At 37.1% G+C, this 18166-nt stretch overlaps 1 protein-coding gene across 19 annotated transcripts in view; it reads left to right on the forward strand.

Moving 5' to 3' along the window:
• Window positions 1-18166, forward strand: part of BBX (BBX high mobility group box domain containing) — a 288092-nt gene that overhangs the window by 117426 nt on the left and 152500 nt on the right. For 14 of the 19 annotated variants that reach the window (XM_069552481.1, XM_069552537.1, XM_069552453.1 and 11 more), the window contains one exon: window positions 13184-13257. The exons of the other annotated variants lie outside the window; for them this stretch is intronic. The gene's annotated coding sequence lies outside the window, so the exon portion shown is untranslated. The remainder of the gene's footprint in view (window positions 1-13183; window positions 13258-18166) is intronic. 19 annotated transcript variants of the gene reach the window in all.

The raw sequence follows: 18166 nt of genomic DNA on the forward strand, positions 1-18166 counted from the left end.
CCAATATACTGTGTGATACCCAACTCTGTTTTTTGTGACTATTTTATCTATAAAAGTACCTTATTTTGCCGAGAAGATTCCCTTTAAAATTTGTGTTTAGGTTATTATTAAAAAAATAAGAAATAAGTGTTGGAGAGAATGTGAAGAAAAGGAACCCTTATATGCTGTTGGTAGGAATATAAATTGGAGCAACCACTTGGAAAACAGTATAGAGATTTCCTTAAAAAATTAAGAACAGAACTGTCATATGATCCAGTTATTCTACTTCTAGATATTTATCTGGATACAAAAACACTAATTCAAAGAGATATATGCATCTTTGCTTTCATTGCAGCATTGTGTACAGTAGCTTAGGTATGAAACAACTTATATGTCCGTCAATGGATGAATATATAAAGAAGACATCTCAACACCCTCCCCCCACCACCATGCATGCATACACTGGAATGCTACATATCCATAAAAAACAATGTGAAATTCATTCACCGAATTTGCCATTCATTACAACATGGATACCTAAAGGATATTATACTAATTGAAATAGGTCAGAGACAAATACTATATGATTTCACTTATGTGTAGAATCGAAAGAATAAAATAATAAAGCAGAATCATAGAACAGATTTAAAGATTATATTCAGAATAGCTTTCGTGTCATTATATTTTACTTTTGTTCTTTAAAAGTTGGTTATTTTTTCCAGAAATATCTATGGTAACTCACTAAAGCAAATCACTCTATTCCTAACTATTCCATGTTTTTTTTTTTTTCCTCCTAAATATGAGGCTAAAAATAATTTCAGGTATAGAGAATGAATTGTGTGCCAGTATCCACTTAAGTATAATGGCATACATAATGGAAATGTCCTTAGAATTGGTTTTAGAAGTCACATTATTTAGTTTTTCAGTTTTGTTGAAACTTGAAACTTCTCTTTATAGGAAATATAAATTGAAAGAAAATTGGTGCTATAGAAGTACAGATTGAAAATTTAAACATTTTGACTTACTGAATGTTATGATGTGCCAGATTTTTAAAATAAATTGACTGAAATTAGGATTTCAATTAAAGTAAAATAAATCATTACTTCCTTTCATTTTTTTTTTCAGGAGGTTTATGTGTGATCCACTACTTCCATGTTCTTTTCCTCTTATGAAAACAAAACTGCCAGCCATTGTACTTTCTTTTCTCCTCTCATTTCAGACAGTAGTAACAATGTATCTATCTGCACACACCTGTTATTTTGCATGCTGTGTCCTGATCCGGGTTTCACACCCGTTTCTCATTCCAGAAGATGAAATAAGCTGATGGGCCACGGCTGGGTTATACGTCTATCCCTGTAGCTTGAGAAGGATTAGGTCAGTCCCACTCCAGGCATGGACCTTGAGAAAGTGGAGTATTTTCCTAAAAGCCAATGTTCTGTTTCCAGAAAATGGGAGATACACATATACCTTGCAGGCAAAAACATGTATGTCTGTAATTTCTGCTTAAGAAAAACCAGTATAGAAAAACACACTTATGTGGCTGATTATTCTCCCTTTTAAGTAAGGCATCTACAAGGAGTTTGCATTTTAACTTGAAGTGACAAAATCTGATTTTCTTAATTATTAAAAAAAAGTTAAAATTTCAAAATATTTACTAGCAGGATTGAGAGCCATGACTAGTACAGATGTTTGCAAGGCGTATATACATGTCACCATTTACCTTGAGACCTGTGTGATTGGTGGCCTCTGTTGTATAACACTGACTTCTGAGGGTCACTATGCTGGAATTAGCCACAAAGGATAAATCCTTTTTCTGTCAAATCAATGGGAGTACTAGGAGAATATTTCCTTTGATTTTTTTTTTTTTTTGAATTGGCTTAGTTTGAGCCAAATATTGCACATTACTTGAAATGACTGCTGTAGTAGCAGAGACATTTAATGAGGGTTAGTGATCAGTGAAGCACGTATACTGTACAGAGGTTGATGATGTAGGGCATGGGGTTAGGTTTAATGGAGGACATAAATTTAATTGTTACTAGGTGTTTCTGGTGGGCGTGAGTATTTAAAGGGAGAATTACCGTTTATAAATTCTCAACTGCTATTGGCCTGTCATTCGCTGGTGTGTATATAATTTTAAAATTGTTAAAATGAAGTAAATTGACAACAGCTTTAAAAAAAATAATAAGCTTTACTTTTTAGGGAAGTTTCGGGTTCACAGCCAAACTGGGTGGAGAATATAGAGTTTCTATATGCTCCCCCTCCCCCCACATAAACAAACATTAGCTTTTTGCTCCAAGGTATACATATATTTTTTTTATTAAATTTTTTTTAAAGATTTATTTATTTTTGTCTGTGCAGGGTCTGCGTTGCTGCGTGGACTTTTCTCTTGTTGTGGGGAGCGTGGACTTCTTAGCGTGGTGGCTTCTCTCGTTCCAGAGCACAGGCTCTAGGCACGCAGGCTTCAGTAGCTGGGACTCTCGGGCTCTGGAGCACAGGCTCAATAGCTGTGGAACATATGTGGCCTCTGGCATCTTCCCAGAGCAGAGATTGAACCTGTGTCGCTGTGCTGGTGGGTGGATTCTTAACCACTTTACCATCAGGGACACTCACTCCTAGGTATTTATAAGAGTATTTAGAAACACAAATTTTTTGTGTGCTTATTTTTGCAGTGAAAAGATGTGTTCAGACTAGAAAGGGGAAAGTGTTCTAGAGCCAAGAAGCATTCTCTGACACCCCTGAAATGTTGCTACAGTGGAAGAACAGAGGAAGAGTAGGGATCTAACATCATCTGATCTGGAGCCACCTGCCGTCAGATCAAACTGACTGACGACAACCCAGAAGGGAGCATTGTGCCTAGGGACAGTGCACAGACCAATAGCAGGAGCCCTTGGTTCTGGCTAGCTCTGTGTCTAGCTTGCTGTGTGGTTGAACTGAGTGAAGACTGACTTCCTTCAGCTTTCTGGGATTCCACGATGGAACGGGGTCTTGAGTCAGGGCTAACATCATATCCTACAGGGGCAGCAAACAATGTGGAATCACAGAGCGTTGTCCAGCTTGGCCACACACTAGCTGAATGCCTTCTGTCCAGTCACTTAACCTCTTGGTTTCAGCTGTGGAAAGGTTGTAATTGACTTCTCTGTTTTCCTCTACAGGCAGTTTCTTGGCTCTTTCTGGTTTAACGTAGCTAATTATTATATAGTATTATTTGTTCTAGGAGTAACTGCTTTGTAAATAAATAACTTCAAAAGGGAGTGTATTAACACTTCACTGTGGATCGTTTTTGAACAGATTCCTTTGTGTCTTCATATCAGGATGACCTAAATCAAATCCCTTACGATTATACAGTGGAAGTGACAAATAGATTCAAGGGATTAGATCTGTTAGAGTGCCTGAACAACTAAGGACAGATGTCCATGACATTGTACAGAAGGCAGTGATCAAGACCATCCTCAAGCAAAAGAAAGGCAAAATGGTTATCTGAGAAAATCTTAAAAACAGCTCTGAAAAGAAGAGATGCAAAAGGCAAAGGAGAAAAGGAAAGATATACCCATTTGAATGCGTAGTTCCAAAGAATAGCAAGGAGAGATAAGAAAGCCTTCCTCAGTGATCAATGCAAAGGAATAGAGGAAAACAACAGAATGGGGAAGACTAGAGATCTCTTCAAGAAAATTAGAGATACCAAGGGAACATTTCATGCAAAGATGAGCTCGATAAAGGACAGAAATGGTATGGACCTAACAGAAGCAGAAGATACTAAGCAGAGGTGGCAAGAATACACAGAAGAACTGTATAAAAAAGATCTTCACGACCCAGATAATCACAATGGTGTGATCACTCACCTAGAGCCAGACATCCTGGAATGTGAAGTCAGGTGGGTCTTAGGAAGCATCATTATGAACAAAGCTAGTGGAGGTGATGGAATTCCACTTGAACTATTTCAAATCCTTAAAGATGATGCTGTGAAAGTGCTGCACTCAATATGCCAGCAAATCTGGAAAACTCAGCAGTGGCCACAGGACTGGAAAAGGTCAGTTTTCATTCCAATCCCAAAGAAAGGCAATGCCAAAGAATGCTCATACTACTGCATGATTGCACTCCTCTCACATGCTGGTAAAGTAATGCTCAAAATTCTCCAAGCCAGGCTTCAGCAATACGTGAACCGTGAACTTCCAGATGTTCAAGCTGGTTTTAGAAAAGGCAGAGGAACCAGAGATCAAATTGCCAACATCCGCTGGATCTTGGAAAAAGCAAGAGAGTTCCAGAAAAACATCTATTTCTGCTTTATTGACTATGCCAAAGCCTCTGACTGTGTGGATCACAATAAACTGTGGAAAATTCTTCAAGAGATGGGAATACCAGACCACCTGACCTGCCTCCTGAGAAATCTATATGCAGGTCAGGAAGCAACAGTTGGAACTGCACATGGAACAACAGATTGGTTCCAAATTGGAAAAGGAGTACGTCAAGGCTGTATATTGTCACCCTGCTTATTGAACTTACATGCAGAGTACATCATGAGAAATGTTGGACTGGATGAAGCACAAACTGGAATCAAGATTGCCAGGAGAAATATCAGTAACCTCAGATGTGCAGATGACACCACCCTTTTATGGCAGAGAGTGAAGAAGAACTAAAGAGCCTCTTGATGAAGGTGAAAGAGGAGAGTGAAAAAGTTGGTTTAAAACTCAGCATTCAGAAAACTAAGATCATGGCGTCCAGTCCCATCACTTCATGGCAAATTGATGGGAAAACAGTGTCAGACTTTATTTTTTTTGGCTTCAAAATCACTGCAGTTGATGACTGCAGCTATGAAATTAAAAGACACTTGCTCCTTGGAAGAAAAGTTATGACCAACATAGACAGCATATTAAAAAGCAGAAACATCACTTTGCCAGCAGAGGTCCCTCTAGTCAAAGCTATTGTTTTTCCAGTAGTCATATATGAATGTGAGAGCTGGCCTACAAAGACAGCTGAGCGCTGAAGAATTGATGCTTTTAAACTGTGGTGTTGGAGAAGACTCTTGAGAGTCCCTTGGACAGCAAGGAGAGCAAATCAGTCAATCCTAAAGGAAATCAGTCCTGCATATTCATTGGAAGGACTGATGCTGAAGCTGAAACTCCAATACTTTGTCCACCTGATGTGAAGAACTGACTCATTGGAAAAGACGTTGATGCTGGGAAAAATGGAAGGTGGGAGGAGAAGGGGACGACAGAGGATGAGAGATGGTTGCATGGCATCACCGACTCAATGGATGTGAGTTTGAGTAAACTCCGGGAGTTGGTGATGGACAGGGAGGCTTGGTGTGCAGCAGTCCATGGGGTCACAGAGTCAAATACAACTGAGCCAACTGAACTGACTGACTGAACAGAAATGTTCTTGCAATCAACATATCTGGAACTAGAGTCTTTCTGCTGCAAAACTGCTTGCTAGATATCCCTTAGGCACACCTGAAAGGGAGAAGGACTTTTTTTGGATAGTATGGTTTTTTAATAACATAATATAAATTTTAATAGAGATGCGATTTTTATATGACAGAATTGTACATTCTGTTTATTTTTCTTTAAATTGTCTTTGTGCAATTTAAGTAATACAGAAGAAAAGGGAAAGATCAGTGTCCTTGAAACAGAATGTTTTTTGAATGTTTCCATTTAAAATTATGTAAATTGCTCACAACTGACTTCCTTTTTTTTAATCAACTGACTTTGGACTAAGTTAAGAGTATGATTTTCTGTCTGTTGTGAATGATTGCTGATTGAAGGAATCCTTTCTTACCTCAAAGGACAAAGTTCTGAGATTCCTCCAGGGAGTTTCATTCACAGAATCCCTCCTTGAAGATACAGTCTACTTCCTCAGGTGTGTAGGCCAAGGTTTGCTTGGACCAAGCCACAGTAATGTGGATATGTGATATCCCACAGGGCTGGGATTATCTTAACCTTATATTTTCCAGCTCAGTGGCTTGATAGAGCTAATGAATCTTCCCAAAGTACCTGGGGGTTCCCTGTCAGTGTACCTCATATAGCTGCTGGCAAGCATGTTTCTATACTCTTCCTGGAAGTGAAACTCTTTCTGCCTTAAATGTGCAATTTCCCCTGCCTGAGAAGGTCAGAGGCACATTTACATAGTTCACAAGAGCATAAAAGAGGCATTCAGGGCCATCTGACTAGACTAATGCCTGCTCATTTTCCACCTCTACTTGCGGAAACTGCAGAAATTCATAGGTGCACCATGGTCCCTAAAACAACAGTCTTAACAGCAAAGGAACATTAAAATAAAATGTCCACATTATCAAATCAGTTAATGTGGCTTGAAATTGGCAGGAGTAAAAAGTGGTTGTTCAGACTGTCAGAATTAAACATATGTTAAAACTACTTAAACCAAAATCTACGTTTTGAAACACTAGCAATTTACTTACTATTCAAATACTGAGAATATTCAAAGCAAACTTGAGCATATTCACAATGTTACTTTTTTTATTGCTTTTCTCCCACATAGTTTTTAACTCTAGTGACCTCACTAACATATATTGAGCACTTCCTATATGCCAAACCCTTTGTATTTATAGCATCTTCTAATAATTTAAGGCAACCTGTTGAGGTATAGGAATTGTTATCCTTCTGTCGATGAGGAGTGAAGGCTCAGAGAGTCTCAGGAATTGGCTCACAGTGGCAGGGGAGTAAGTGAATGAGGGATACAAGTTTGGCCCCTAAGGTCAGTATGCTTTGCAGAACACCATGCTGCTAACTGTGCTCTACTGTTTATGAGACTATGGAGAGAGAAAGAAAGAAGGGCAAGTTGCATTACTCTCATTTGCCTACATTTCATGTTCCACTGTCTGATGTGACCCCAGATCTGCCTCCTGCTCCTTCCTGCATAATGAACTTAAGCCCCGTCTGGATCTGTGCTCGTGACACCCTTCTCCATCCTCTTCATTTCCTATATAAAGATTTCCTTGTGCAATCTAACTTTGGGGAAATTCTCTGCTTACCATTTTGACATTACACATTTCTTTCTGTTATTGTGTAACTCTGTGTGTGTGTGTGTGTGTGTGTGTGTGTGTGTGTGTGTGTGAGTGAGTGAGTGAGTGTGATTACCTGTCTGGATCATTAGCTTCCAGAAAACAGCAATCTTATTTGCTTCTTTGTGCTCTTGGCATGTAGACAGGTGGAAGGTAGTTTTTAAAGCATAGTTTTATACCTGGTCAATACTGACTCCTGAAGGGGAGAGGATTTCCAAATCTTTCATCTTGTTATTTTAGGAGGTCTAACAATGAATGCTAGAGTTTTCTATCTCTGCCTACTGGTGTTTTTGTACACTTTTTTGGGGAATTCCAAACAGATGGACAGATGGTAATGACTTGTATTAATAGTTACTTTGCTTTACTGTTACTATCTGCTGCTGCTGCTGCTGCTAAGTCACTTCAGTCGTGTCCGACTCTTTGCGACCTCATAGATGGCAGCCCATCAGGCTCCCCCATTCCTGGAATTCTCCAGGCAAGAACACTGGAGTGGGTTGCCATTTCCTTCTCCAATGCATGAAAGTGAAAAGTGAAAGTGAAGTCGCCCAGTCGTCTGACTCTTCGTGACCCCATGGACTGCAGCCCACCAGGCTCCTCTGTTCATGGGATTTTCCAGGCAAGAGTACTGGAGTGGGGTGCCATTGCTATCTAGTGAACTCTTAAGGCTTGTTTTGCTTTTTTATTTATTTTTTAAAAATATGTTTAAGATTTGTTAACTGTGAAAGACTCTGGGTCAGGAGGAAATGCAAGGGTGGGGGTGGGAAGGTGATAACAAAGATACTTCAGATTTGCATTTTCTTTTTAGAAATTTCCATTTTCAGTGTAGCTGACACTTGTAATTTCTGTTAAGAATTGGTGCCTGAGCAGGAATGCCTGTGAAATAAGCTTCAGCTGTAAAGACAGGCAAGGTGGGTGATCTTAACAAAAGTGTTGTCTTTTATCATACCTTAATAAAATAAAATAATAAAATGAAGACAGTGACAATAAGAATTATGAAAATAGACAACTCTTTTTTAAAACAAGCATATGTATTATATATTTCCAAGCATTTATCTTTGTCTGCATAAAGGTAATTTATTTCAGGAAATGATTTAACCAGAGCTTATCATTTTTAGAAAAAAAACATCCTTTGTCCTCTGCTATACCACAGTGACCTGAGTTGTGGAATTGAGTGACCAAAATGGCATAACAGCTGGTATGCGTTTTCAGTACTATACTATTTTGCAGTGTGCCTGGTAGTACTACTGAGGAGATGAAAAAAATATTAAATACTTTGGGGGTGAGTAGGGGGCCTTATGCACACACAAGTCTGGGAAAGCTTTAGTTAATGAGTTTCTTTGGACTACAAATATGATACATTTACATAGAAGTAAGAGCTTGGCGTTTGTATTTAGCTTTTATTTATAAACAACATTTACATTTTGCTTGTAAACATGTAGTTTATAAAAGGGTGAATTGAGGAAGTAGCTTTAAGACAGGAAAACTCTTGTAGAGAACACCTACTTTGTAAAGTGGAGATCGGAATATGTATTGTTGGGAAAATGGAGAAAACCAGTGGAAGACTGACTGAAAGAGTGGACATTAAGACTGTTATTTGTGACTTGGACTAGTTTTGACTTTCAGAGGTCATACTAACTCTTAGACTAGAAATGCAGCCTCTTTCAGAGCATAAACATAATTGAAAACAATAATTTCAAAATCTGCTTTCTTGGGTCTCCATTTTGCTTTTCTTCCAGTGTAAAAGCATGAATGTTCTATTTTCAGGAAGATGAGGAAAAATATTATTTCCTTCTCTAACAGTTTGGCTAATTTTGTTGTTGTTTCTGGCTCCATAAATTGAGAGGCAGTCTGTACCATGCGTTGTATCAGGCCCAGCAAGTTTTTGTTTTGTTTTGTTTTTTTTCTTCATTTGAATGCAGTTGTTCCTTGGCAAATAATTGCAGTTCAGAATGACTTTTATTGAGCTTGATTGAATTAGGGTTTTGTATGAAAATGAGTTAGTTAAAGCTTAATGTATTTCCCAGAGAATTGATGAAAACATCAGAAAAGCAGTCATTTCATGGGGATTAAATATTCTTCCATGTAAGTGGGCAGCATGGTTGCCTGGAGTCTATTCTGCACTAACTAGGTTGTAGTGACATCAGGGTGCAAAACATACAATGTTGGCCTAGAATGGGATTTTGCCATGATATGCCTTGAATGTTACATTGGACATTAACACTGATGAGGGAGCCTATCGCATTGTAAAAAGTGGCATCTCATTTTTTTTAGTATAATAAGCTTTCAAAACATAGTACCCCAAGGGGCAATGTGTGAACCATCAAGAAGCCAGCTGTTTTGGGATATTTTAATGGTTGCTTAGGCCAGATCTTTATGATAGGTTTTTCAGATGCCAAGTTAGATGTCCTATTTGTGGTTAAGAGGTAAATCATAGATAATTTAAAGTTAGCACTCCACCTGCCATGATAGTTTCTCAGAGGGAATCCTGAGCTGTGGCAGGTCAGTCCTGGCTTGGTGTACATCCTGTGGGGCAGTTTCATGGGTGGGAAATGGGCCTTGGAAAAGGAGCAGGTCCTTAATGAGTTATTGGGACTGAAGTCCTTGGGCGTTGGGAATCCAAGGCCCTGTTTGGGTGGAAGGGAAGGCTGAGAGGAAGCCGTGTGACCCAGAGAACACAGACAGGCATGGGTGGCTCAGCTGAAAATCTCCCCTGACTTTGGCCTAAGGGCATACACACACACAAGTCACCATTCTGCAGGACTGTATCCACCCCCTTAGACATTTCCCCTTCTTGCCCACCTGTCCTTTTGACACTTCACACAGCTGCCCATTTCCATCAAATCAGAACATTTTATGAAGTCACCTTGTAACTTAAATGCAGACAGAACAGCTTGTGCTGAAACTGCTTTTCTGAAGTTACTGTGTGGGCATTTGTAATAGCCAGATAAAATCTGGAGTCTCAGTGTGGCTCAGAACTCAAAGGGAGTCTGTCTCAGGCAGGATCTTCAGCCTTGGAATTGACCTCCGTTCTGTGGCTTATTCCCTGGCTGATTCTTTGGCTGCCCTGTCCTAAGTTAGTTAAGTCCAGCATGGTTTCTGTGTTATCCTGAGTTTTAAAATCCTTACTGGTTATAGTGTAATCAACCTCCTTCCTCTCCTTGCCCACTTTATCCATAGATATTTACATCCCATGTGATAAATTATTAAACAATAATCAAAGTATAGATTTGTTCTATTTGGGAGGTATATATTTGATTATAGAAACAAATCAGTAAACATACCTTAAGATTAGTGATAGTTTGTTTTTGAGCTCCTAACAGAACTTCTGTACATAGAACATAACATACTTTATTTCTCAGATAGCCTTCACTCACTTCTTAAACTAAAAGGTAAGCAAATCTCCAAACTAAAATAAAAATGTGTTGTTGTTCAGTTACTAAGTCGTGTCCCAGTCCTTGGGACCCCATGGACTGTAGCACACTAAGAATTAAACCCACCCTATCAAAGTTAATTTTGGACCCTCCTCTCCCAATTGTGGCAGTATCAGTTCAGTCGCTCAGTCATGTCCGACTCTGCAACTCCATGGACTGCAGCATGCCAGGTTTCCCTGTCCATCGCCAACTTCTGGAGCTTGCTCAAACTCATGTCCATTGAGTTGGTGATGCCATCCAACCATTCATTCTCTGTCGTCCCCTTCTTCTCTTGCCTTCAATTTTTCCCAGCATCAAGGGTCTTTTCTAAGGAGTCAGTTCTTCACGTCAGGTGGCTAAAGTATTGGAGCTTCAGCTTAAGCCTCAGTCCTTCCAATGAATACTCAGGATTGATTTTCCTTTAGGATTGACTGGTTTGATCTCCGTGCAGTCCAAGGGACTCTCAAGAGTCTTCTCCAGTGCCACAGTTCAGTAGCATCAATTATTTGGCACTCAGCTTTCTTTATGGTCCAACTCTCATATCTGTTCATGACTACTAGAAAAACCATAGCTTTGACTATATGTACCTTTGTCAGCAAAGTAATGTCTCTGCTGTTTAATATGCTGCCCAAGTCTGTCATAGGTTTTCTTCTAAGGAGCAAGCGTCTGTTAATTACCAACTGCAGTGATTTTGGAGCCCAAGAAAATAAAGTCTGTCATTGATTCCATTGTTTGCCCATCTATTTGCCATGAAGTGATGAGGCTGAATGCCATGATCTTAGTTTTTTTGAATATTGAGTTTTAAGTCAGCTTTTTCACTCTCCTATTTCACTTTCATCAAGAGGCTCTTTAGTTCTTCACTTTCTGCCATAAGAGTGGTGTCATCTCTCCCAGTTGTGGCAGTATGAATTAAATTCATTTTTTAAAAGTTTATACCAGTTTATTTACTTGATAGTTATTTATAGATATTCATGATTTTTACCTATTATGTAATTTTTCTTTCAATGGTTCTTGATAGTGGCTTTTATAAATTTATATGAAGAAAAAGCATGGACATAAATATATGAGATAGTATATGTCATTTTCTTAAAATAGCAGTTTTAATGTTAGTGATTTAGTTTATAATAATTGAGAGACTTTTATACCATTTATTTAATCAGTTTTTGGAATTGTACACTTCCTTCGTAACAACATAAGCATTTAATTTGAAAGTATTCATGTGCCCCGTGTAATTTTCTTCAGAGATCTGGATTTCTTCTTCCATCCATACCCTTGTTCTAAAAAATGTGGATAAATCAGTAGTGTCTTGTGAGAAGCCGTGTAAGACCATTTAATATTTTATTCTTTCTGGTTATTGTTTTCTTCTGTAGCATTGGGTGACAGCTGAATTATCTACATCTAGTTAGGATTACTCAAATGAATCATTACACATTTTTGATATTTAATGTATAAGAGCGAGTTCTTCCATATTGTGGTGGCTGAAGAAAACTTTAGCTAACACATAAAATGACTAACAATATTGATCAAGCAGTAAGCCAGTAAGTGATACCCAGTTTCCGAAGTATGTTGTAGCCTACTGATTGTAAAGAAATATGTTGTCATAATACACAAGGGAGTAGGAAATTCTCTCTTAGTTGAGTGTGATTTAGTATTGCCATATGAAGCACTTGAGAAACTGAATGTGTCTCACATAGAAACTGAAATAGCTTAATTTAAAAAAAATTACAATTTAGGTATATGTCTATATTAATGATGACCCTATATGCCAGACAGCAAAAGAGACACAGACTTTTGGACTCTGTGGGAGAAGGCGAGGGTGGGATGATTTGAGAGAATAGCATTGAAACATGTATAGTACCATATGTGAAATGGATCGCCAGCCCAGGTTTGATGGATGAAACAGGGCACTCAGGGCCGTTGCACTGGGATGACCCTGAGAGATGGGATGGGGAGAGAGGTGGGAGGGGGTTTTAGGATGGTGGACACATGTACACCCATGGCTGATTCATGTCAATGTATGGCAAAAACCACTACAATATTGTAAAAGTAATTAGCCTCCAATTAAAATAAATAAACTAGTTTAAAAATAAATAAATTGGAAACATTACAAATAAAATATTTCACAAAAATGATAATTTAGGTATATGTCTATATTTGCAGTATTAATATAAAATTTTATTTAATTTGTACGCTTGATTTCAATCCTCATTTATTTCATCATATGTAGTTAGAAAGTAATTTATAACAGCTTTTCTCTATTTGTGTGTGTTCCCCCACCCCTTAATAAAAGAACTATCTTGGCTTCACTCGTCTTTAAAAGATAAAATATAAGCATCTGAACCATAGCTTAATTGTGGTTAAGCTTTAACTGGTTCGGTTGAACCAGTCATTTCAAATAACTTGACTTAAGTCAGGATGTCATTTTAACGCCATGTTTTTCCAGAGGATTTGCCTATAACTCTATACCTGAATTTAGTCAGCAAACTAAGAAGTAATTGCCTGTAATTCTTTGTCTCTGTAACTTTGGCCTCAGAATTCCCATTGAGTAATTTTAGTAATCATCTTTTTGTTAAATTAAAGTTGACAATAAATACTTTAGGTCTTTTTTTCCTCAGTAGTGTTAGTCCAGGGATGTTTAATCATTTTCCTGATTTTGATTGGTTGGCTATTAATACATCTTATTTAGGGATGATTTTGCTAAAGGAGACTAAGTGTCAGTGTAGTTGGAAAGGGCTTCCTAGCTCACCATTTTAATCACTTTGCTATGGGTCCTCCACAGAATCCTGCTGCATCACAGAAGTTGGAAGTTCTGATGTTCCATTGACATCACAATGGAAAGTCTTGACTTGACCGGTAAGAGCAGGCCCATGGTGCATCTTACTTATTTACCTGGAAGCAGTGAAGCAGTCAAGAGCTATGTGGTATCAGAGCTGGTCTCAACTTTTTCGCATCTGATGGATTCACCTTCCGTATTGATCAGGGAAGTGTGATAATTGTGTATTTTTAACATGTCGATTTTACTAGTATTTTAAAGGTGACATGTAATCTCAATTATCAAGTAAGTAAATTTTCCTTTAAAGTAATTAATTTTTAAAAATTAACTATTTCAGAATCCCTGGCTTGTTTCTCCAATGTAATGGGCTATTGGTAAAAAGTCAATTTATTGAAGTCCCCAGTTGTCTAGAGAATACATGTCTTAGTAAATATTACATTGGTTTGTTCCCTCAAAGCTTTTTGTATTGCCTTTGGCATTAAATGAAAAGTGAATCAGTATCAAAAAGCATTATGGGAGCTTAAAAAAATGATTAAAAATAATAGAAGCAGGTGTAGCAGTACCATAAAACTATTTGAATATGAAAACCACACAATGAAGAAAAAGTTGAGATTTTAAAATATATACATGTGGCAAATTATATCAAACTTTGAAACTCACATACTATAATTCTGTCCTTTTGTACATAAGTTGTATTCAAAACTGCTTCCTTTGGAATATTTTAGGATTAATTTTAATAATGGTTACTTAAATGCATAGAGTTTTCTCAGTCTGGGAATAAAAACGTGTGATTGGTTTACTGATGTTTGAATACTTTATGATGAACTGATGATTTATAAGACCAAGGAATGTGACATAAAATGAACAAAAATAGTAAATATTATTTAGTTGCAATTTTCAGGACATGCACTTATTCTTCAAATTTTCAGTTCATGGTAAACTTAAGTCTTTTTTCTGTTCTTAAGTATTTTTGATAGCCTGTTAGGTCTGTCTAGAAAATCTGTGTGTGCTTTTTTGTTTTAGTAAATATATGACTGAATGTTGCTTTTATGATTTTATATGATAAGGCCTCTGAACCATTCTTCTGAATGTTACAGTCTAGGATTGTTTGCATTGTACACATAAATGCCATTAACTTGTAAGGGTGTTTACTTGCCATTAACTTGTAAGGGTGTTTACTTGGATATTGAAACGCCAACAAAATCTTATTGCCAGTGAAAAGACTGAGATTTAGTTATTTCTCCTCCTTTCTGTACTCTCCTTTAAGGCATAATAAGTCAGAAATACAAATTCTGGATTTATGAATGGCAGTTAGGATACCATTGACTGTGGTTTTACCGGGTCAGCAGAATAGACTACAGAAAATATGAATATCTATACTGTAATTTCAAATATGTTCTCAATTACTAATTCTAATAGATTTAAAGAAAATTAAATTTGTGGCAATATTCTGAGTTTTCTAAATATGAATATATATATAGAAAATAAAGCAGGACCTTTTATATTACCTATTCAGAGAACTAAATCATTAATATGCAATTGTATGGCAGTCTTAAGTAGCCATCTGATCTTTGATATCTGAATGTTAATTAGATTACTTCAGTAAAGTATTTTTATTGACTGTAAGCAGAAACTGACAGAAAATGCTGATAAGATTTAAGAAAACTGACACTTTATACTTCTAGTATACATATATGTTCATCATAAGTACAGTATTAACTAATAGAAAATATGCCATTCAAAATCAGGAGTAATTTAGGAAACAAATCTTGGAAAATGTTACCTAGCAAAATGGTTCCCAGGGTTCAGTAAATCTGGGAAATGTTGCTGTTTTAGTCAGCTTGGGCAAAGCTTTGTTTAATTAAACAGAGTCCCTAAATCTTAGTGTTTTATAGCAGTAAAACACTCATGTTCGTGTTCCTGATGAATCTGTTGCCACTCGGCTCCATGTCCTCTTCATTCCTGGACCAGAGCTGAAGGACAGCCTCTCTGGGGTGCACAAGTCTTATGGCAGAAGGAGCCAGGAATCTGGGCTCTTTTAATTGCTGTTTAGAGGCCGTGTATGTCACTGCCTCTTAACATTTCATTGGCTAAAGCACATCACATGGCCAGCTCATGTCATAAAATAGGAGTGGCTTCTTAAAGAGGAGTGGTGTAGGGGAATGCTGATAGGGAGGCACAATGCCTATTTTAAGGGTAATATTTGGATAATCAATCCTATCTTGGGCTTTTCTAGACAGACAGAATGCACCTTGTATGTTAAGCTTCCAGACGTCCTGTAAAAATCTGTTTAACGTGGAAAATTATTTGTGAAACTTCTGTGTGGTACATGGAACATATTGAACTTTGAAACCTATCTGTGAACAAGTTTTAGGGAATGAGGAGTCCATTCATTTCAAGAGTTTCCATAAGTTTTGAACATTATCACTTTTATACTATGCAATAAGTGGATATACACCCTATATTAAGCTTACATTCCTGTTTTATAAGTTGGCTTTAAAATGAAAGAAAATTACTGCAGACTGGACCCTCGGTGGTTTGAATACAGAGTTTGATATGGGAAATAATGATCCTCATAATAAATTCTTCTCTGTATTTACTGGGTTACAGGACTTTTGACAGATATCCAATTGGATATAGAGGAGAGCATAAGAGAATGGGTAGTTTGTTTTTACCAGTAGTAATATAATTATTTTACCATGTAATGGTAATCAAGTGCTTCTACTTAAAGTCAATTTCAGCAATGATTCTGGAGAGAAAGAATATACATACTATAAGGTTTTCTAATGTACACAAGTTTTCTAATGTACCCTGAGGTCGTATTCACTATACAGTGATTGCATTACTCTGTCCTATACTTCGTAGAAAATTGATAGCCATAATGAACTCCTCAGCTAGTGTTATGATTAATCCCACAAGTTTTATAAAATGTTGCGACCACACCTGTGTGGATTAAGATGATTTAAATATTGAGGATTATACTATAAGCCGTGCTTTGTTTGTTAGTTTATAGTTCCTTAAGATTGGGGAAAAGGAGCATTCTTAGAAATCTGTGAATTCAGACAAACGTAGGCATAAATCCTAGTTCTGGAACTTTTAAGTTGAAAGAATTTGGGTGATTATTTAACCTCTGTGAAATTTTGTTTTCTTATCTTAGTATTGGATAATGATCTCTACCTCATGGAGTGCTGATAATGAAATGAGGAAATTAAGTTGAGTGCCTGATACAATGCCTGGCACGTGGGATGCTCTCAAGAAATGGTAGTTAAGAAACGTGATCACAGTTCAGTAATCTTGCATGCACTATAATATACTTTTATTACAGTATATGTATGTATAAACTATGTTTGCATATTTATATTTAAACACACACTTCCAAGAGTTGTAAAAAATTGTCCTTGATGTATAAGTATCCTACAGATTTATTGAAAAATAAAAGTGGCTTTATCCTTATCTGAAAAAGTGAATCCTGTGGAAGTACTAGTCACCCTGTGAACTAATCAGTTCTTGCCACTGAGAACAGAGAAGTCCTAACAGAGTGATTGCCAAATGTGGCTGTATGGCCTCGTCTCTGAATTTTAAGGTTGGCATCAAAGAAAAACAATTTTTTATAATCTCACATGGCACAAGAACAAAAAAGAGTGCCACAGAAATTTTCTTCAGCATGTAGAGCAAATGCTGTTTGGTTTCAAAAGAGTCAGTATTTCTACTTCAAGATTTCTATGCTGCTGTTTTCCAGTGAGGCTGAGATTTTTTAAATTCCTTCGATGACCTCTCTGTTGGTATTGTCCCCTCGCACTCAGACTCAGGACAGCAGAGGATATCTCTTAGGGTTCAAAGCTTTATGTTATTTCTAAATGATAATTTAATTTAGAATAACACAGAGATACATATAAATAATTTGGGGGTAAATTATTTTTCAAATTGTCCCAAGTGTTTCTCTAAATGGATCATCGTTTTAACAACTACCAGTTATATATTCAGCTGGATCACTGATCGAGAAACTATTTCAAAAATAGAATATTTTCATTTTTAGAGACGGGCAGCTGTAACAAAATACCACAGACTGGGCGACTTAAACAATAGATTTTTTTTTTTTTAACAGTTCTGAAGGCTTATAGTCCATGGTCCAGGTGCTGACAATTCTGTTTCTGGTGTGGTTTCTGTTCCTGGCTTATGGACAGTTGCCTTCTTGCTGTGCCCTCACATGACCTTTTCTCTGTGTGCTCTGGCCTCTTCCCCCTTCTTATAAGGACACCAGTTCTATCAGATAATGGCCCCACCCTAGTGACCTTACTTAACTTTTGCCTACTTCTAGGGTCTGTCTCCAAGTACAATCACACTGGTTTCTGAGGTTTCATTATACAAATTTGAGGGCAGCCAATTCAGTTCATACCAGAGGTATTTGTTTTTTTCTGTGCCAAAAAGAAGAGAACGTTAAAAAAAAATTCTGTTATTTAATCTATAAACAAGAAGATCTGGTTTACTGTATCATCTAAGATTCTAAGAATTATCTTTGAATCTTTGGAATGGAAGACATCTGAAATTACTAAATTCATATTTCTTCCACTTTGAAGTTACTGTGTATTAAAAAAGAATGTCTTTCAAGGGAAGAAATCAAATCAAAGAACTTGAAAATCAGAGTGTTTTGTATGATGGAGGAATAGCATCATTGTAAAAATTGATTTCAATGTGTATTCATTGTTGACTTGATATGGAATGTATTTGGAAATTAGGTCAAAGAAGAAGACACTTAACTTTTTGAGATACGTTTCTGCTTACTATAATCAAGCCAATTCATATTTTTCATGGCTATATTCTTTTACTTTATTCAGCAGGAAAATAGCATAGTCTTAAAGGTTCTGGAAAACAGAAAGAAAAGATTCTGCATTTGAAATAAAGCCAGCAGAAGCCAACAACAGAGTCCTAAATCTCCTGTTCTCCCTGTTAATTTTCCTGCCTCCCTCTCTTTCTTTTTTTAATCTCCTT

Source organism: Ovis canadensis, chromosome 1, assembly GCF_042477335.2.
Source record: "Ovis canadensis isolate MfBH-ARS-UI-01 breed Bighorn chromosome 1, ARS-UI_OviCan_v2, whole genome shotgun sequence".
NCBI lineage: Eukaryota > Metazoa > Chordata > Mammalia > Artiodactyla > Bovidae > Ovis > Ovis canadensis.